This window comes from Micropterus salmoides, unplaced genomic scaffold (genome assembly GCF_014851395.1).
Source record: "Micropterus salmoides isolate LMB-PRFRI ecotype aquatic unplaced genomic scaffold, ASM1485139v1 Ms_hic_scaffold_1, whole genome shotgun sequence".
In the NCBI taxonomy this organism is placed as follows: domain Eukaryota; kingdom Metazoa; phylum Chordata; class Actinopteri; order Centrarchiformes; family Centrarchidae; genus Micropterus; species Micropterus salmoides.
In genome coordinates, this window is record NW_024040040.1 from 59,203,407 (window position 1) to 59,226,509 (window position 23,103).

Genomic DNA, 23,103 nt, shown 5'->3' on the forward strand with positions numbered 1-23,103 from the left:
AAACATTATTTTTTGTAATTTCGTTTGTCCCTTTATTTGACTTACCACCCCGCCACACTAACTTGTTTTGTCCATAAATAATGTACTGTTGCTTTAAATATCATTTCAAAGAGGAAGTGACTTTTGGAGCCAAAAAGAACAAAGGCAGGCAAGTACAGACACTCTTTTACATTGCTTATTTGTTGATTTTTCATGTTAAACAGGGTCAGTCAAGCTCAAAACAACCACCCCGTCACGCAAAATAGATAGGGAAAACTGTTTATTAATATTTTTACACTATTAATGCAAAGAAAACTATATTTCAAAGTGAATACATGTATGCTAGGTCAGAAATTTGACCCCATGGATAGGTGCAGCCATTTTAGGATGAAATTGGTTCTACTTCCCGTTATAATGATTGTAATTGATTAAAGTGCTGCCTATATCAATGTAAAATGTCTGTTTTGAGTAGGAGTATTTTCTGTTAACCCTGTTTGGTTCACTCACTCGCTCTCTGTGTTTAAACAATAATGTTAAATTCCATAACATTTGCAGATAGATATGTCTCCATCATGGCTCCATTAAGTGCTGCTGAGAGACAACGGCGATGCCATGCACATTGGGATGCTGATTCTGAGAGGAGGGAAAGATTAGTGATCTAAGTGAGAGATGGAAACGTCAGCTGCGTAAAAAGTGGAGGAAGCAGAACTAGAAGAGAAAAGAGAAGGCAGAAGCTAGGAAGCACAGTCTGGATACCCCTTCTCACATCATGTCCAACAGTCACAACAGCAGTCAGGATCTTCAAGGTCAGGGTAATATGCAGTTAGGACTGAAAATGGACAAATGTAGAGAATAAGAAGCAGGTGTGTCATTGATGAGTAAGTGTTTTACATGTGGTGTACATGACTGACCCCCTAAGTTACCAGTGGATTTTGTTTTGTTTCAGGCAACATGAAGAAGGAAAGCGAATTTCCAGGAAGAACAGGGACACACTACGCAGAGAAATTGAAAAACTAAAAAAATCGCTACAGAAGGAAAGAAAACGTGCTGCCAAATACAGAAAAAAGATATAAATGCTTAAATAAGAATGAATCTCCTCGTTCAAAAAGCTCCAAAATAAGAAAAACACTACTCTATCATGAATCATTGATTGAAAACATAAAAAGAAAAAGAAAAACAACTAATAGCAAAGGTAACATTGGGGAAGATTGTGAGGTACAGGCTAAAAGCATTTGCTGAGAAAGCCCTGGGATTCTCAGATTTGTCGTTGAGAAGTTAAACTTTAGATCTCGAGAGTTTGACTGAAATGATATCCTGTAACACCTCAAAATTTGCATGTATGGTAAGTGCGCAGAATGCACAGACAAGACTGTTCAGCTCTCCAAAGGTTGCATTTACTCAATGGGCCACAGCAGAGAAAGAAAGGGAAGATGTGAGGGGGGGTCCTCCCAATGTCAAGATCACAGTGAAGAAAACAATGGAGGACACACAAGATAATCTTGTGGAGTTATTCCACGCTCTTCTTCATAAATTCAAAAGACACATTCAACATAAATCAACAGTACTCTTACTGCATAAAGTTGAAAAAGAACCTGTCAAAAGAGGAGGCAGTGATCCACATTGACTTCTCTGAAAACTACACGTGCAAATACAGCTCAGAGAGTCAAGCTGTGGACTTTGGCTCCTCCCACCAACAAGCTAATCTGCACACTGATGTTTTGTACATAGGTGGGGAAAAGGAGCCCATTTGCTTTAGCACGGTGTCACCCTCCAAACACAAAAGCCCCCCAGCAATATAGGAACACATGAATCCAGTGCTGGATTACATCCAAGCCACATATCCAAATGTATCTGTTCTACACTTTCTGAGTGATGCACCATGTACCCAATAGAAACAGAAAGGGAATTTCTTCCTTTTCAGCACAGAGCTTGCAAGACGAGGCCTGAAAGGTGGCACATGGAACTTTTTTGAGGCAAGCCATGGCAAGGGGGCCCCTGATGGTGTTGGAAGGACCTTGAAAAGAAAAGCGGACAAGCTTGTGTCCAATGGTCGCGACATACCCGATACCCATGAGCTATACAAGGCCCTCAAAGAAACATCTACAACTGTTACGTTGTTTTACGTAGAATCCATCGCAGTGGAGCAGGCAATGGAAAGGATGCCAGGCCAGATTCCCCCAGTGCCGTCCACAATGAAAACTCACCAAGTGGTCACATTCAGTCTGGGAGAAATTCTTTACCGGGAAGTCAGGTGCATGTGTGCCACGCAAAAGCAGCTGAGATGTCAGTGCTTCGCCACACGGCACTTCACTTTCAACAAGACAACCCAAAAGGTGCAGACAGAAGCAATTGCTTGGGAAAGTGGAGATCTCACTGGGAAGTGGTGTGTCCTGTGTGATCCTGGGATCATCCTTAATACAGATGAAGCACATACCCTTGTAAAATGTATGCACCGTTGCTAACAGGTTCTTCTGGCCTGCAAGAGATTACATCCTGTGGTATCTGTTTGATGAGGTGCTTGTGACCCGTCACATGGAAATCCAGAGGGATGTGTGTATGCGACTCTCCCAATCACTGTTTTGATGCTCCTATATTTGTAATTTTAATGTCTTCCACCCTGGTTTTTAAACTTTTCAAACGTTACTAAGGGGTAATGCTACAGTTATATAGTTTTTGATTACTGCGAGCACCAAAATAGAATAAAATGGAATTCTCATGTTTTCTCGCATGATTTCAGTGGCAGTGCAATCTTTTCCAGATTTTTTTTTGCAACCTGGAAGCAACCACTCTAACTCCATTCAGATCTGTATGTGTTCTGAGCTCAGTCTCATGTCCAATCCTTCGCCACTTCTCTTTAAACAGCTGCTGTGAGAGAGAAGGCCTCTTCACATTAAATTAGGCCACATACTGATCTGTAATATCAGCAGACTGGCATTTCACAATGACGGCAATAATAATTGTTTTTTAAATGTAAGTTGTCCGTTACATTTACAATTTTAATGTCTCTCCTCTCCCAGTTTTTACAGTTTTCAAGGAGTTAATGTAATATTTTTGCCTTTTTGAACGATTATTATTATTCAGTTATATACTTATAATTGTCTATTGTATTATTAAAGCCTAATCTTCATTATATTTTGGATCTTGTATAATTAAGTCAGAACTATATTTGTATCCAGAATCCAAAAGTTTCTGTTAATTTAAGGCTAAAAGGCTTAAATTAAGGTTAAAACAAGCAGATCATATAGAGAAAGAGTTTGTCCATACCACCCTGTCACAGTGAACCACCCATCGAATAAATGTAACTTTTATGTCAACATTTTAAGTGAATTAGCATTTTTGATGGTTTCTAAAAAAGAAGACATTTTACTAGTAGGAAAACATCCATCCATCCATCTTCATCCGCTTATCGGGGGTCGGGTCGCGGGGGCAGCAGCTCCAGCAGGGGACCCCAAACTTCTCTTTCCCGGGCCACATTAACCAGCTCTGACTGTGGGATCGTGAGGCATTCCCAGGCCAGTTTGGAGATATAATCTCTCCACCTAGTCCTGGGTCTTCCCCGAGGCCATCTCCCAGCTTGACATGCCTGGAACACCTCTCTAGGGCGGCGTCCAGGCATCCTTTTAGTAGGAAAACATTCGTTTTTAAAATCTATTTCTTATATTACCACTCAAAGGTTGTACATATTGTCCGTGACGGGGTGGTACAAGAATGCCTCCCTTGTCTGAGTAAAAAGACAAATAAAAGTATTATATTAAGAAGGATTTGAGGCGGGAAAATATGTTTTCTTGGAGGTTTAACATATCTTTGAAGTTGTAGATTAAGAGAAAAAAAGTTTGCTCTTGATAAAAAATTGTAAAATTACAAAGTGGAAATGGCACCCATTTTGTAGAATGACTCAGCTAACTATCAGGCTGCTCTGTGCCGCAGCGTAGGATCTGTAGGATTGGCCAGCTTTATCTCTGCAACATCTATCAGCTGTATCTCAATTAGACTGAGCTGCGGGAAAAACGTTGAGGAAAGGTTTCTCAGCAATAGCTTTAACCTTGAGCAGGGCAGCAAAGAAGATGAGGAGCAGGTCAGCAGTGGGAACGATGAGCTGGGCAACAATGAGGAGGAGGACCTGACAAAGACACAGCTTCAATGAGCACAGTGCCTCTAAATTCTGTACTAAATTCAATTCATTTGGCAATGGGATTCCTGGGTTCTCTGACACAAATTATCTGATCAGTTCTTTCTAGTCAGTTCTTTCAGTTCGCTATGTTCCTCAACCTTGGATCCTAAAGCTCCTCTGAAGAATAAACAAAACTCAAAATCTTACAAAGCTGCCCTGGTTCAAATTTGTTTGATTCTATTTTCATTGTCTGTTTTCCCTGTTATTTTTTTAGTCTGTCTGTGTTATCAGTTATTTAGTCTGCTTGTGCTTCCAGTATGATTCTTGTCTTGTGTCTTGTAACGTATATGTGTTCAGTCTGTTAATCATCCTGCCTGTGTGTGTGTGTGTGTGTGTGTGTGTGTGTGTGTGTGTGTGTGTGTGTGTGTGTGTGTGTATGTGTGTTCTGTCTGATTAGAGCCCGAGCACAAACCGTGCGAGGTCCCTATTGAAACTGAAGGGATTTTTTCCCCCTTTAAGTAAGTAAGCTCATTTTTGGCGGCCTAAACATGCTGCAAACATGTCAGAAGTGAAAATTACGTATTTTATGGGTCCTGTACATGGGCGTGGCAAAATGGATCGCTAGGACCACCTACAAAATTGGCAAAAATTTGCCTCTCGGCCACGTTCAACCTATGTGCACGAAATGTTTTGGGGACATATATCAAGACACACAAAAAAGCATCAAAGAATAATATCCTTAACGCAACTCCACCATTTTGAATTGAAAGTGCAATTTTAACCTATTTTATACCATTTGCAGGGTGCATACTTATACAACAAACTCCTCCTAGAGAATTGATCCGATCAACTTAAAATTTTTACTGTGCACTCTAAACCCACTGACAATTAAAAGTTGTACAAATGGTGAGCTTTTGTGGCATGGCGTGCGTGTGGTGAAAATTGATGATTCGCTACAAAACAGGAAGTTGTTATCACTTCAGTGTACATGCTCACATCTGTACCAAATTTGACATGGATAATAACAGTCCCGCCTTAAACACATCCATATGCCAACATTCACTCAAAAGCATTGCGCCACCTGCTGGCAACAGGAAATGACACGTTTTACGCTACTCCTAGCAGGTTGGCCATGTCAACTTCAAAACTGTCCCAGAAAACACTTAACACACTGAAGATGCCATGTGGTAAAACTTGTCAGTTTTCAGTAAATGGCGTGGTGGTGGTAGGGCGCCAAAATGAAACGCTTCACCGTGACACAGGAAGTTGTTGTAACTTCACTGTACATGCTCAGGTCTGTACGAAATTTTACACGTTTATAAGAGCCGCACTCTGAACACATATACAGTATATGCTAACATTCACCCATAGCCATAGCGCCATCTGTTGGTAATGACCTTTAACGAAGCAGCCCCCGCTGCACGTTTCACCTACATGTATGAAATTTCTGTGGCGATGCTCTAAACCAGAGGTCACTAATAGGCGGACCGCGGTCCGGATCCGGACCCAGCCGCCGTCCTCTCCGGACCGCCGACCTACAGCACATTTATTATTGAGACTTACTACCTCGTGACGGAGCGTTTCTATTTTAACCCGCGCAGCTTTTTTAGCATTTACTGTACTGGTTTAGAGGACCAGGAAACTCACAGACCAATCGCATGTGCTCCAATCGTCTCATGTGACGCTGCTCAGCCAATCAAATCTGTGCATACCGATGCTTGCGAGTTGAGTCCGCGAGATTCACCAGAGACGTTTTGGAAACACACCCGAATTGAGGAGACGAAAGATAAAAGACATTTCACATGACTTTTAATCAAGAATGTACAGATTTTTACATGTACATTCCTCCCACGGGCAGTTCAAAACCAGAATATCTCATAGATCTCCAATATGCTAGCTGGAGCTCACGTTTCTCACTGAACAACAGAAAGTAGGAAAGTGGTAGCTCTGTAAGAGGAAATGAAAGAGAAGAGGAGGCATTACAGCTGTTCATTTGTTATGATGTGTTGAGTGTTTATTATAAAATTGGTTAAGACTACACTTCATCACTTCAAGCTACACTTTTTATTTCATTTTTTCTAAAAATTAGGCACTTTAGTTTACTTCAATTTAGAATTTATTATTTGAATAGTTATTATTTATTATCCCTCCAGTTTGATGTGAAAACTGACTGAAATATTATTTGATTTGACAGTCCGTTGTTGACTAAAAACATGTGTTGATACAACTATAGGTTATAGTACTGAATGATAACGCAAGTTCGTCGTTTTGATGTTCCGGACCTTTGCTTCAGGAAATTTTCTCTAACTAGACCTCTTTGAAATCTAATTGAATACCCCTGCTCTAAACCCAACAGGAAGTCGGCCATTTTGAATTTTGTCATTTTTGGATGATGTTCAGGCTCCACCTAGAGAATTTGTCCGACCGACTTCAGATTTTTGCTGTCTACTCTGAACCCATTGAGGATTAAAAGATGTACAAAAGCTGAGTTTTTGTAGAACTCCCTGGTGTCATGTGACTCGTTAGTGTTACAAGGTCTCAGGTGTGAATGGGGAGCAGGTGTGTTAAGTTTGGTGTTATAGCTCTCGCACTCCCTCATACTGGTCACTAGAAGTTCAACATGGCACCTCATGGCAAAGAACTCTCTGAGGATCTGAAAAAAATAATGGTTGCTCTACATAAAGATGGTCTAGGCTAAAAGAAGATTGCCAAGACCCTGAATCTGAGCTGCCGCACGGTGGCCAAGACCATAAAGCGGTTAAACAGGACAGGTTCCACTCAAAATAGTCCTCACCATGGTCGACCAAAGAAGTTGAGTGCACGTGCTCAGCTTCATATCCAGAGGTTGTCTTTGGGAAATAGACGTATATGCAGAGATTGAAGGGATGAAGCGTCAGCCTGTTAGTGCTCAGACCAGACGCTGCACACTGCATCAAATTGCACACTGCATGGCTCTCGTCCCAGAAGATGCACAAGAAAGCCCACAAACAGTTTGCTGAAGACACGGATCACTGAAACCATGTCCTGTGGTCTGATGAGACCAAGATAAACTTATTTGGTTCAGATGGTGTCAAGCGTGTGTGGCGGCAACCAGGTGAGGAGTACAAATACAAGTGTGTCTTGCCTACAGTAAAGCATGGTGGTGGGAGCATCATGGTCTAGGGCCGCATGAGTGCTCTGGCACTGGGGAGCAGTTCATGGTTCCCCACAGATGGGGCATCCTCAAATATGAAGGTGGAGGAGCGCAACATCCACCAGCTCCGTGATGTCGCCAATAAGTAAAGATTGTTTAAGATTTTCTTGTTGTCCCCAATATTAAATTATGATTTGGCAAACAAACTGCTGGTACACTGTTACCTTGAATATTTACATTAAGACAGAAAGCATGATATACTGTGTGAGGCTATTTATTATTAAACATATTAGCATTAACAAAACAGACACTGCTCTCTGTCAGCTCAGTGTCAGCGCAGTGTAGCCTACTGACTTCCCAACCTGATCCCGCTGCACCAACACGGTCTCATCCCAGGGCGTCAAATCCAGATGCTTTGAGAAAGCCTGACGGCCCTTGGATGGGTCAGAGGTGGCTGCACGGTGCTCTAAATTTTAATCTGTAGCCTAAATATTAAATAATAAGTAGCGAGGTAGTGCAATGAATGTATCCAAATGTAGTGGAGAAAAAGTAAGGATTTTTCTCTTAAAAAAACTACTGAAGTAAGAGTAAAAGTATGATTCATTAAAACTACTCTGACAAGCACCATTTACTGAAAAAAGTTACTTGAGTACATGGAACAGAGTAAATGTAACTCATTACTACCCACCTCTTTATTCGGCACCTACCTGTGTTGAAGGATGTAAATAACTTCTGTAAATATTTGAATGTTAATTGATGCATGTTTAATGTGTATTTGTGGTACTCACCCAGTGGCACCCTTGCAGCGGAGGCATCAGGGTTGATCCAGAATGATAACCAGGACAAAACGACAATCAATAGAGTTGGAGCATAAACTCCCATCAGGTAAAAACCAACCTGCCGACGCAATGTAAAAATCACTTCAACGCAGGTGTAGTATCCTAGAAACAGACAGAGGAGTATGTATGGATTACTCAAAAATGTTTTGGCAAACATTTATAGAAGATAAAAATGACTGGGAAACTCCAAAAGTAATCTGAAAGTACAGAAGATAAGAAGAGGTGTTTATTCCAAAGCGTTCTCATCTCAGTGCATCATGACTGACGCTTTCAGACAGCGTGACAAAGCATAATTATCTGAAGCTAAAGATACTAATATAATAATAATAATGCTAATAAACTGCTCTCACACTTTTTACAGACCTGCAAATTGACCGGAAATGATCCACAAATTTGCAAAAACAGTTTTCTGTGTAAAAATAGATCAACAAATGCATTAATAACACTATGTGGATAAACTCCTCCTAGGGATTTAGTCCGACCGACTTCAGATTTTTGCTGTGCAGTCTAAACCCATTGACGATTAAAAGTTGTACAAATGGTGAGTTTTTGTGGAATGGCATGCTTGTGGCGTGGCGTCCAAAATCGATGATTCGCCATGAAACAGGAAGTTGTATCAGTTCAGTATACATGCTCACATCTGCACCAAATTTTATATGTATAATAAGAGTCCCACCCTGAACACAGAAAACCCATAACGCATTGATGAAGCCATGTTGTAAAAGTCGCCAGTTTGCAGTTAACGGTGTGGCGGCAAAGTTAAACTCGCTATGACACAGGAAGTTGTAACTTGACTGTACATGCTCAGATCTATACCAAATTTCATACGTTTGATAAGAGTCCCATCCTGAACACATGTACAAGACAACATTCACCCATAGTCATAGTGCCACCTACTGGCAACAGGAAGTGACCTTCAACAAAGCAGCCCCCATTGCACGTTTTACCTACATGTACGAAATTTCTGTGGCACACGTATCATGTCCAGATTAACAAAAAAGCCTCTTGGAGTGAACCAAACAGGAAGTCGGCCATTTTGAATTTTGGGGTAATTTTTGGATTTTTAACACACTCCGTACTTTAACAAACTCCTTCTAGAGAATTAGTCCGACCGACTTCAAATTTTCCCTGTCTAGTCTAATCCCAGTGATGATTCGCCATGAAACAGGAAGTTGTAACTTCAGCCTACATGCTCACATCTGCACCAAACTTTACATGCTTGATAACTGTCCCGCCCCGAACACATCTACATGTTCATTATATTCATAGTGCGAAGTGCTATGTAGCACCACAAAGGGAACACAGAAAATGGTGATTAACACCTTTGTGCAGCATTCGAAGGGCGTGGCAAATTCACAGCCGCACCGACAGCGCTCCAGAATCTGCAACGCCGCGGCATCACACGTTGACGCACTACACGTGCGAGGGCCCTCCCAACGCTGCTTGCAGCTTTGTCTATTTTTTTTTTTAACAGATCTCCGTGGTACACATTGGACAAAATTCCACAAATGCGTAAGGAAGTTACAAATGTAACATGAATAACAAATTGAAATTATACTGATGAATATTTTACTGTAAAGGAATGAGTGTCAAGGGACCCTCCTGTTTACAGGTTAAAAGACTATGACGGGGAAATATATTGGACCAAATCCATGGCAACCCAGAGTTGAGACCAGGAGGCAGAGTCGCAGTCTAACACACTTCTCTGCTCCTCCATTTCAGGAGTTACTTAGTGAAAATCCTATAGTGACGGTGTCTGCCCCCCAACCATCGAAATTATTTAAAAAGGTAAACAGAAGAGGAGCTGTGCATAAAAACCTCATAAAAATTAAAACCACAAGAGTTAAATGTGGACTCTTAAACATCAGATCTCTCTCTTCTAAAGGTGTACTAGTAAATGAACTAATATCAGATTATGATATTGATTTATTTGGTCTTACTGAAACCTGGCTGGGTGATGGAGAATATGTTAGCCTAAATGAATCCACCCCTCCCAGTCATATTAATACTCACATTCCTCGAGGCACAGGCCGAGGAGGTGGAGTTGCAGCTATCTTTGACTCTAGCCTACTAATCAGCTCTAAACCTAAACTAAATCATAGTTTAGGTCTAAACCTAAACTAAATTATAGTTTAGGTTTATGTTAATGTAGGGATGTATAATATATTTGTTTATACCGATATTGTTGATCATCAAACAGTAGGGGATAGTTACATCCCACTTTTAAGAATAGTACATATATCAGGGCCAAACAACCATATGATCACAAATACTTATGAGAGACACTACCTGAGGCTCTGCAAAACACACATTGATAGTATCGAGATTTCTCTCAAGACAGATCAGAATCAACATATCTCATATCTTTTACGTACAGGAAAGTGATAATAAAGCTACACTTTATTATATAGCAAATATGTACCATGCATATGCTCACAATGCAAAGTAAGTGATTTACCAGGATATAGAGAGCTCGGTGCTCAGTATGGTGCAGGGTTAGGGGGTATCTTTAAGGCTCTGTTTAGACTAGCATTCCCCTTACTCAAGCAAGGATTTACATTTGTTGCCCCTCATTTAAAGACAGCTGCTAAAAACATAGCTACGGATGTTATACTAACGTCATGAACAGACACGTCAAGAGGGGTCGGGTATAGTGGCCGTGGCCCCCCCGACCAATAAAACGACCTCCTGGGAAAAGAGGGAGTTCCCCACCAAAGAGGCGTAGCCGAACAACAAATAAGAAGACCCATACTAAGACTAGAAAAAATAAACAAGCAAAGAGAAGCAAGTCAGGAGACAAGAGACATTTTCTAACGAGAAGGTACATAGCCTGTCAGAAGAGCGCGTCAAGTCAGAGCTAGACCTGTTTATGGTGCCGTTAACACAAACAAGTATTGAGAAATGTCTACATCCAATTCCCTCCTCTAGCGGCGGTATCAGACTCTGCACCCCTTGAATTTTTCATTCCAGCAAGTACAGAGGACTACCTGGATCTAAACGATATGTTTCTGTACACGCGCATAAATATCACCAAAGCTAATGGCGGAAACCTGGATCAAGCAGACGAAGTGGGCTTTATCAACAACCCTGGATGTACAATATTTTCACAGGTCGACATATCGTTGGGGGACCAACTCATAACGCAATCATCAAACACATATCCTTACAGGGGTATAATAGTGCCTTTTGAACTATGGAAAGGACGCTCTGCAGACATAGTTTGGATCCGGACTATTTTGCATGGATACAGCAGGTCATATGGACGACGTAACGTCTGCAGGACGCAATGAGGGACTAGTTAAAAGAATGGAGTACACACAAGGCGGCCGCGTAGTGGAGCTAATATCCCCTTTACATTCTGACTTGCTTTTTCAAGACAAGTTAATGATAAATGGAGTAGACCTCAAGATAAAATTCATAAGAGCTAAAAACACTGTAGACGACTTTCGGGTTAACATTATGTCAGCAAGCCTGTTTGTAAAGAAAGTCACCGTATCTCCGGCTGTTAAGCTAGCACACGCTAAGGCATTAACGCATGGCAATGTGAAATATCCCATAGACAGAGTCCGTCTTAAAAATTTTAGCGTCCCAACGGGCACTCGTGTTTGGAATAAAGAAAATATATTCTTGGGACAAATAACTAAATTTATTGTAGGAGGATTTGTAGATCATGAGGCATTTACAGGTTGGTTTACTGCATTTATAGGTATAAACAACTTAAATTTCTATGATGCACATATTTTGTAAACACATTTTGGACCTTATTGCTAGCATCATTCATTAAATCATCAATAATCAACAAATTGTTTTTATCTAAAGGCATCATGTATCATCACATGAAGAAGATGGCAAGCCTTTAACGAAATTCACATTTCTAATTTTCAATGTTGCCAACACGTTTACAATAAGTCACGGCTATTTCTTTTAACTCATCGCCATCGTTGTTAAGTGAGTGGATTGTTTGTGTAACCTAAATACATGTTTAAACACAGATGGAATGCATTTGGTTTACTCTCTTTTCAAATGGGGGGAATCCAAATTAGGACCGGGGTCATCCCGTCTTGCGTGTGTGTGTGTGTATCCTTCGGTCAGTTCCTGCAGATCGGTTATAAAGGCAGTGGAGCCCCGGCGCCCCTTTTCCTCTGGTGCACGAGCGTTGCATGAAAGTGCATTTCTTTACCCACCAAACAACTTCAGCTTCACCAAAAGGAACGTCAGTGTCACGCTGAGTTAAATCTCGTTTTGCAGCTCCTCTGTCAGAGTTTGCCTCCTTTTCGTCCCACAGTCAGTACGTATTAATATTAATTCCACTAACCATTTACAGACAGTTCTAAGCGTTTGAAGGGATCAGACATGGCGCTTCCTCACATAGGCCACATTTCAAGTTGATTGTGATTTATAAAGGGCTTTAGTTCTTGTTGAAACTCTCTCAGCTGTGAGTTGACACTGTCCTGTGCTTTCTTGGCCTGGAAGTCACTGACAGTAGGAGAGGTAGGTTGCTGTTGGTCCAGCTGCTCTCTGATCTGTACCAGTTCTATTTCCATCTGGGGGAAGTGTTCTCTCATGATGTCCAGGGCCTTAGAGTGCTGGAGCAGGAGAGGATCAGTGTCAGCATCTGCAGACTGTCTGTCTGGAGCAGGGACAGAACAGGACGGTTTGACTCCCAGGGTTGGAGCGATGCTTGCGAGGACCTCCTTCTCCTTCTCAGCTCTCAGTCTCATAGCAGGAAAGTCGAGCTCAAACTGTCTCAGGTTGCCTTGTATCATGGCAGTTCCATTTTTGAACAGGTTTACTGTTATTCTGCTGTTGACAGAGTCATTTTCTTCCAGTACACTTATTTTCCATCCATTACAAATGCCTGCTCTCTTTATTGCTGGTGCTGAGAGCTGAACACATTAAGCCAGGCATATGGTTCATCCGTCCAGAAGATTAAATTGCAGGATCTTCCATCTTTGTAGTGGTCAAGGAACAGGATTTCTGGTCTTTCTCGAAGTAATGTTTGTTTCTATTTTCCTCTTGCAGTTTTGCTTTTGATAGCTGGGGGGTAGTCAACAGAGTGTGGAGACATCATGAAACAGTTGTTGATCTTCAAGCTTCTGTGTTTAAAACAGCACTACTGCTGTTTGATGCCGTTGCTAGGTAACCACAGTCCAGTGTTAGCTTGTTAGCTATTAGCTTAAGTGTTTCAGTTGGGACTTGTTTTATGGTAATAAATGCAAAAACTTACTGATTTCAGTATCCAGTAGTTTGCTGTAACTTGCTTGAGTCCCTCTATCCTCTTCTTGTTTGTTTTTGTTCTCTCCTTGTTTGTTTCTCTTCAGTTTGATGCTGTTTCTGAGCTCTGTTTTCTGAGCTCCTTCTTCAAACTGTATCTCTTTTCCTTCTTTCTCTTTCTTTCTCCTAATTTTTCATCTTTTTTCTCCTCTGGTGTATTGTGGTCACTTCTTTTGCATTTTCCTCATAAAAAGTCGGTGTTTATCCAATTTTTGGATGGAAAAAAAGCGTTTGGTTTAAGCTGATGATACACGGGGCAACTTTTTGAGCAATGTTGCTGGGCAATCTTGTTGGTGGCAAGTCTGACTATGTTTTGAAAGGATAGCGGCGGTGCGGGGAGGGTGGCGGAGTGGCGGGAGAAGGGGATTACGGTAGTAATCTTTACTCATTACCATTGACAGCAACATTGCCTCCCTAACCCTAACCCCTAACCCTAACCCTAACCCAACCCTAACCCTAACCCTTGCTCTAAAAGTTGCTCCGTGTATCATCAGCTTTAAACATGACTTCTCACCAACAATGTAATTCAGAATCTCTCCCCTTTTATGGTTATCTCACTCTCTCTCTCTCTCTCTCTCTCTCTCACCCTCTCTCTCCCCCTCAACCGGTGGAGGCAGATGGTCGCCCACCCTGAGCCATGGTTCTTCTCGAGGTTTCTGCCTCTTAAAGGGAAGTTTTTCTTTGTCTCTGTCGCCTAGTGCTGCTCTTGGTGGGAATTGTTGGGTATTCAAAATTGAATTGAACTGAATTAAGTCAGTGTGAACATGAAGCAGACCCCAACTAAAAGGAATTAATATATATATGTTTTTCCTTATTCAGAGAAATATTGGAAATTTTCACTGCATTCCTCTCTGGTCACTGTGATTGGCATGTAACATGAATATGAAGGTAAATTTGGTGCAAAATGCGAGAGCTTGTAGACTTGATGCAAGCACTTGTAGAATACAATGTGAGAACTATGACAGACTTCAAAACAAAAATCTGTAACTTGTATGTAGAAATGTGAAGTAATAGAAAAAGAAAATCACAAATGTGTAGATTGTGTAGTGTACAACCAGTGGACACATTATTTCACATTGAGAGAAGATGAGACCTGTTTTATTACAGATCGGCTGACCCAAAGAGTTGGCCTTTTTTGCATGCAAAGGAAGGACACAGGCTAAGGACTGCTGCACAAGACTCAAACATACTTTCCAAGCTTAAAATGTTTATTCTGGGACAATTGTATAAATAAAATTACTATATAAATAAAATTGAATTGAATTGAATTGAATTCTCGCCGTAAAGGTGTCACCTGCCGACACTCTCCAGGAGGACCAAAAGGGCAAGTAACCACGTAACCCGACCTTTTCTTTCTTTCCCTGCGTCTACCACACAGAGGGGCTAGAAGCCATAAAAAGTTAGACTTTAACATGCACACACACACAGATTCCTTCCTTTATTAGAGAGTAGGGCTGGGCACGTTAACGCAGTAATTAACTAACGCCAACAATTATTTTATCTCACGTTAATGCATTTAAAAAATATATATTATTTTGAAAGTGCGTTGCTGCATATCATCCACCTAAATAAACAGGGAAGGAAGGCTTCGACAGACTACGTTGGATGCAGCGTGTGGGACAAGTAAGACAGCGTTCCGCGAATAAACGGCAGGCTGGCTATGGATAATAACCATGGCAACGGCTTCTGTGTGCTACAGAGCTGTAGCCTATTTAACTTACATAACTTTACCTGATAGGCCTTCATCTAGTTTTGCAGGGATGGTCTGCCGTGCGTTAATGTCCTGATATCTATTTAGTAAACACTAAGAGATTCTGGAAACTCACAAACAGCCAGGATCAGTCTCTCTTACGATGATTTGTGCTGTGAGTCGTGTACAAAAAGTTCAAGACAATTCAACTTCAGTAGCATGCATGTGAGGCTGATACCTGTTCAGAAAAAACCCTAAGAAAACTAGACTCTGATGGTAACTTGTTTTAACAAGCTAGATAAAAGGTAATGCCCTGGCAGTGGCAAATAGCTTTGGTTTAATATTTGATTTGATTACATTAATGTTTAAGTTGAGATTTACAATAAATATTTTACTGCTACTGGTTAAAGGGAATACTGCTGGTAAAAAGCACCTTATTTGTTTAAATTGTTTGCAAACCTCATGTTATTGCACTTTTGTGCTACATTTAAATTAAAAGTGCGGAGAATTAATTATTCAGTTCTGCGCATTACAATGTGATTAATCACAAGAAAATCATGCAGTTAATTGTGCTTAAAAATTTTAGTCGTTGCCCACCACTATTAGAGAGATATAATTAAGAATTACTAACCTGTTCCTTGGTAGTACTTTGTGCAGTTTCCATATTTTATGTCCTCTTGTTTGATGTCGAACTGAGGGAGAGCAATCTCTTCCATCTGAACTGGGTCAGACTGCCACATGAACACAAGATCGCTGGTAGTATAGCCAACTAAAACATAAAAATTAAAATTAATAATCTAATATTTTCAGCAGATTTACCACATCATGTATATAGTAACTTTAATTATTTATTATTCAAACAGTTTTTAAACTCAGTTTGTTTTGCCCTTTTCCCAGTTTTTACGTTTTTTTCCAATACTCAATACTGGTGACAGACCTTATAGAAGATTCTTTGTCCACGATCCAATTTTTACCCCTCCACTATTTACCATAAAGCATGAGGTTCAATCCAGTTCAACTGAGCACAAAACTGGAAGTCCGCATGTAGGGTGGAGATTTTGAGGAAAGTAATTTTAAACTTGGATTGCTGTAATGGATGTGGTTAAATAAAAAAGGTAAATTCCAATAGTAAACAAATAAGCCAGTCCAGCACAGCTAACTGAGACCTCATGGAATATTTCCTGTCGAACAGACCAGGGGCCAGGACAATTGACACATGTTGTACTTTACTATGAGAAGTTGCCTTGGCCAAAATTTAATACTTCACTTGCACATACATACATACTGTCATGCGTAAGTATGTATGTTTGCGTGAGGTTAAGTATGTATATATGTGCAAAGTCAGTATGTATATCTGTTTGAGGTGAGTATGTATGTATGTATGTGTGTGAGTATAACACACATGCCTTTGGTGCGGAAGACCCGGGTTCAATTCCCACTCAACGCCAATGTCATTGCTCTTTATGGGTCTGGTCCGGGAATTAAATTTCTGTCATTAAAACTTTCTTTAAATTTTTTGGGGGTATAAAAGTGAAAATAAAAATATTGTCACATGAATGTAACCTAAGGTATTCTTAACGATATTAACAGGTCTGTCTGTCAGCCACTCAGCTCCACAGGAGATGCTGCTAACAGGCAGCTCCTTCTGTGGAGGAAGATGCTGGATGCAGTTAGTCTAGAAAGCAGGTTTACTGACAAGTCTGGTTATGAAGTAAATTATGAACACATATAGAGTGGGATATTTGTGTAATGTTAACAGCTGTCTGTGCAGATTAAGCTTCACTAAAAGCCACAAAAGTCACTTTGGATACAAGAAACATACATTTACATTTAGGAGGAAGAGGAAAGTTTTTGACTGTTCGATAAGGTATTGTAAGGCGCATTTACTCATTTTATCCCTCCTTCAAAAATGTAAAGTAACTTGTCATGGCGGGGATTTAATCCCAGACCTACTGCATGAAAAACAAATTCACTGCCGCTGCACCATCCACCCAATACACTAAAATAAAAGTATCTCAAAAAAAAGGGCATCATCAGCAAATGCACAACAAAAATAGGGAAGGCAAAGACTGAATCCATGAATGCAGGATTTATGTGCATTCTACATGTTGGTTAGGCCTCAATCACATACACAATGCAGTTCTGAACAGAAGAAACACCTTTAACAGTTTTGCTTCAGTTTCACCACTCTCATCTACTTCTCACTCTACACTTACCTTTCCAGCACCATAAAACAGACTAGCAAAGTTAGCAGCAAAGTGGAACATTTGGCTGTTAAAGAGCCAGATATTTCTTACTGTTAAGAGTAACATACCAAAACAGAGTCTGTCATGGTTTGGGGTTTTCTTATTGTTCCATGTCTCGTTTTTCCTCTGTTCAGCCTTGTTATGTTTATTTGCATCTTCAGCCATGTTCACTTATTACCATTTCTGTTTCATTCCCTGTTTTCTTATCTTAGTTTTACGTCCTGTGTCTTAGTTTATCTCTTATCTCTAGTTTCTTTTCCATTTAGATTTTACATGTATTCAGTGTTCTGTTTTATTCATCCTGGTCGTTTTTGGTTTTTGTCCACTTGTCTGTCCATGTTCCCATCCGTTTCTGTATTTTCTGTGTTTCAGTGTCATGCTCTGTTTCCTGTTTTGTTTTGTAGTTGTCTGCATTCACTGTGTCTTCTTGTCACTGCCTATAATTATTCAGCAGTATGTGTATGTATGTGTGTGTGTGTGTGTGTGTGTGTATATGTGTGTGTGTGGACTCACAGCTCTCCAACTGCATTTTACACAGCTGTGTGTCCATTGGGAAGAGCGTAAGATCCAAGGGACAAGACAGCGTCACCGAAAGCCTATGCACAGAAACACAGACACAAGCTTCATCAGGAGAAGGAAAAAACAGCCCTATTAACTTAATCAACTATGAATCTGATAGAGTGGCTATAACCATGTTACCACCGCAGGAACCATACCCCAGAACTAGGAACCTCCTGAAGAACTCACTGTTTCCACCACAGCAACCAGGAACTTCTTTATCCCTAAAAAAGTCCCTGCTCAGGAGGCAGTACTTTCCCAAAGTACCGGTACTTGAAGTGCATTTCTGAATGGTTGAGCAGAGGGTACTCGCTTTAAGTCGAGCATTTCGGGTGTTTTGCTACTACTGCTTGTCTCTTTTCCACGACGCTCAGGCTGACACAGATGTAAGTGCTGCAAGCTGATCTGCAGCGCTTGTCAGCTGGAAATGTTTTAATGACCTTCCAAACTGTTGTATGTTTGTGTTTCTTCCTCTGTGCTGTTCTTTTAAGAACCTGATGGCTCTGTCCAGTTTATTATTAAATTTGTTATGAACTTGAATGGTGTGTCTCTTCATTATACCCCCCCCACAAAAACTAAATAATGATGCCTGCCTGGCATTCATCAGAGTAAAGGTTTCCCCATTATGCCCAGAATATATTCTAAATAATCTTCCGTTATGGTCCTACTCTCTGGAATTCTCTACTACATGAAAGGCCCGCTAAAACAATGTCTTCTTTTAAAAGCATAAAAACTTATTTTTTAGCAAGCTTTTAGTGCATATTAAATCGCAATCGCAATATTGTTTAAAAAAATCACAAATAGATTATTTTCCAAAATCGTTCAGCCCTAGTTGATAGCGTGTTCTGGTGCTCTAACTGAAAAACTGTTAAATGTGTTAGATTCGTCATTACAGAGGTTAATTCTTTTAGAGAGATTTAGTTGCTAACGCAACAGTATGTTAGCTTAGCAGCTAGCGATGGCTTCTCTCTCTCCCTCTCCTGCTGTCTCTTGCTCGGTATGTCAAATGTTCAGTTACTCCTCTGCCTCCTTTGTATGTAAAATAGTTACATGTAATGGTACATGTAACAAGTGTCGTTTATTTATTTATTTATTTTCAGCGTGGAGGAAATTTTATCTTAAATGAAGAAAAAAATAATCTTTGAAGTCCCATGCCACATGATTGACCACACCAGGCACGGAGAGCATTGTCTTACAGACCTTCCAACCCTTCGTACTGAATCCCTTCAAAGACAGGAACAGCCTTCATCTTTGCGTATTGCATAAGCGTGTACATATCTGCAGATGGGCCATTCATTCATATACATACAGGCAAAGAGAACCAGCTGAGGATAAACATAAATACAAATTGTTAGACTTCCGATTACGCCAATCGGAGGTCATGGAAGCTACGTTCAGACTGCAGGCCTTACTGGTCGATTCCAATTTTTTTGTTTGACAGTAATGTGACCCAAATCAGACGCCAGTGTGTACTGTCCACAGCCCGAAAGTGACCCACATGCGCAGAAGAATAAAACAACGTCACACGCACCACGCTGTCGTACAGAAGTAAACTAGGAGCCACAGATTTAATTCCGGTTAGCCTTGGTTAGCTGTTACTTGCTAACCCTCCAGATTTTCATGGGAGACTCCCATATTTCATTGCCCTCTCCCGGTTTACTCCCGGGGTTCACATCTCTCCCGAATTATGACAAATCTTCACAACTTTCAGTCCTTTCCATGACATTCATTACTGTTTCTGGCACTGTGCGGTATATACGCCCCCCAACTCTCTTTCTCTCTACTGGTATCCGCTCAGATAAGTAGCATCTACGTAACTCAGAAGAGAGCTTGTGAGCCGGTGGATTTGAACTGGCTTCCCTCGATCTTTACCAACTATCTTCAATAATTTTTTCATCTAAACCATTAACCTGTAACCCCATCCCAACTAGGCTGCTTAAAGAAAGTTTGACTTTAATCAGCACTTCTTTACTATGTGATATATGTATATGATATATACTGTATGATCAACCTGTCTTTATTAACAGGCTATGTACCACAGTCCTTTAAATAGCTGTAATTAACCTCATCTTAAAAAGCCCACTCTTGATCTAGGGGTTTTAGCTAACTAACCTTCTGATTAACAGGCAACCCGCTCTATCTCCTGAGCCACAGCTGCCCCAGGCTGTCAGGATTTAGAGTGCATCATAGCACAGAGACAGCATTGGTGAAAATTACTACTCTTTCTCTCCATCTGCATGCAACCTCATCCCATTAATGCATGTTACTAACTTGAATTCTTCCCTTTCCCGTAGTCTTGTACTTTCTAGTCCCTCTCCTCTCTCCTCCTATCACTTCCTGCAGGTGGTTTTGGCTCTGGAGCTGTGGAGTCTGGATCTGTGGTTGCAAGTCACCTGCTGCCCCTATATTCCTGCTTGTCAGTTTGTACCACTATTACCTTTACTGTACTTCTGTGTGGAGAACAGCCCTCTCTTCCTCTTTCTTGCTATCTCTCTCGCTCTCTCTGTCTCTCTCTCTCAACCCCAACTGGTCGATGGTCGCCCACCCGTCATGGTTCTGCTTGAGGTTTCTGCCTCTTAAAAGGAAGTTCTTCCTTGTCTGTTTACCAAAAGCTTGCTCATGGCGGGAATTGTGGGTCTCTGTATATAATAAGCACAAAGAGTCCAGTCAAGACCTGCTCTATATGAAAGGCGCTATGAGAACATTTGTTGTAAATTAGTGCTACATAAATAAAATTGAATTGAACTGAATTATATTGTTCTGTTTACATTCTGCCAGATACAAATTATTATAACTTACCCTAACCCTGCAGAATTATTTCTTGAGTGTATAAATGTACTGTATATATGTATATAAATAATTATGTACAGTATTATTTCGATAAATTGTTTTGCATTTCTGTGTGTAACTTGAAGGCTACAAACTTTAAATTCATTGTACAACCTTGTGTTGTATACTGATAAATAACTTACCTACCTTGAATGTCATTCATTTTGAAAGAATTTGGTCATAAACCACACTAGATGGCAATAGATGGAAGTAATTTCCATCAAAATAATTATGTGTTGCTCAGAGTGCTATTTAGATTAAAAAGGAGGCCATGGGTCATGGAGATTGATTAAAAAAATAAAATAAAATTGGGTACCTCATACTGATCAAGACATCTCCATTCCTGAAGATGAATAGCAGAATGTTGTCCTGTGTGACATCATGGAAGTTTGCATTTTTCTCATTGGCAAAGAAAAGGTCTGGTTTCCACAAACACTGGAACATGTTGGGGTCAACAGTTAGTGCCTCACTCTTAAAGTCAGTAGGAAGTCGTAGGCGAGGATCATTCCATCTCTGACGGAGAAATATATTCACTCTGTAGTCCTGTAGGGAAAGACATTGCATTAATTATTGTCACCATGTCACTCCTGGTAATTCTTCTGCTGTTGCTGCTACTACTACTACAACTTGTACATCTACTACTGTTTAAAGTGCTAGTGCTATTACTGCTCTGCTAATAATACTAATATTACCATGTTATGTTTTATTTAGTGTCAAAGTGTTGGGTCACCGAAATTATGAAAACACTATTACTACAATATTATTTCATATACACTAGTGGTATCTTGCAGACAGAAAATCTGAATTTGAAAATGAAGAAACAAAATAATGCGTGTTTGTGGTGTGTATATGTGTTACCATAGTGGTCTCCTGGATGGACCCAAAGCTGTTAATGAAGATGTTCACCCTGGATTCAACTGGGATACCTGAAACACAGACATACACACACATACACAAACACACAGCAAATGTAAAGCAATGTGACAGACTATTTCATAAAATATTACATAGATTTATATATTTTCTAATCAGACACTGATGTAACACACTTTTCCACTAGGACATTCCACATGAATGTACTGAAAGTACATACAGTGCTAGCACTTTAAAGTGTCCCGCTGCAGTTCAGTTACATCACCCCTGCCATGGCAAGCACAAATCCTCCAGCCTACTAAACTTCAACATGCTGTTCTCTTTTCTGCCACCAGTAGTTGCAAAGATGCTCCCTTGTCACTCCACAACTGAGTGCACAATTTTTAGGCAAATTGTTATTCTCGGGATTCATTTTATCGTTGAACAAAAACAATGCTGTCAGTCAATCCAAAATATAATTGAACCTCAAACTTAACTAAGGAAAAGTGAGTTTTGTTTTGCTCAGGAAAATATATACAGTAATTAGTGCAGAATTATTAGGCAACTAAATTATCTAACTACCTGTTTATTCTTAGTAAGTGTAATAACACAAATAAAATATTTGGCCTTTTGGCATTTAGTAACCAATATAGCCACCCTTCCTTTCAATACATTACATTTAGTGATTTAGCTGACGCTTTAATCCAAAGCGACTTAAAAATAGGGCTCAACGATTAATTGCATTTCCGCTATTATCGCGATATGATAAATCGAGATTTTCTAATTGCAAAGGAGATTATACTCTGGTCATATGACACGTGAGAGTAAACCAGTCTGCGGATGAAGCATCAACTTTGCATGTTACGCTGTACCTTGATTTGTTGTACAATGGCATTAAGCTTGACAGAAGCTGACACTACAGAAACTTAAGTGTCACAAACTTAAGTGCAGATGTGAGCATGTAAACTGAAGTTAAAAGAACTTCCTCTTTTGTGGCGAATCATCGATGTTGGACGCCACGCCACGGGCATGCCATTTCATGAAAACTCACCGTTTGTACAACTTGTAATCGTCAATTGCTTTACAGCAGACAGAGAAAATCTGAAGTGAAAAATAGTAAAGTTTAAAATGGCCAACTTCCTGTTGTGTTTAGGGCATCGCTCCAGAGTCTTTTTGGTACGTCTGGACATTATACATGTGCCACAGAAATGTCATACATGTAGGTGAAACGTGCGGCGGGGGGCAGCTTCATCAAAGGTGACTTTGTGTTGCCAGCAGGTGGCACTATGACTGTGAGTGAATGTCGGCATGCATATGTGTTCAGGGCAGAACTCTTAATAAACGTGTAAAATTTCCTGTGTCATCACGAAGCGTGGCACTTTGCCGCCATGCCACCCCCACGTCATTAACTGCAACAACATGGCTTCATTAATGTGTTCAGGGCTTTCTGGGACAGTTCTGAATTTGATATGACTGCTAGGAGTAGTACATTACAGCATAAAATGTGTCATTTCCTGTTGCCAGCAGGTGGCGCTATGACTTTGAGTGAATATCAGGGCGCAACTCTTATTATACATGTATAATTTGGTGCA

At 40.4% G+C, this 23,103-nt stretch overlaps 1 pseudogene; it reads right to left on the bottom strand.

Moving 5' to 3' along the window:
- The window catches only part of LOC119914444, a 101,133-nt pseudogene that overhangs the window by 28,257 nt on the left and 49,773 nt on the right, over positions 1-23,103 (bottom strand).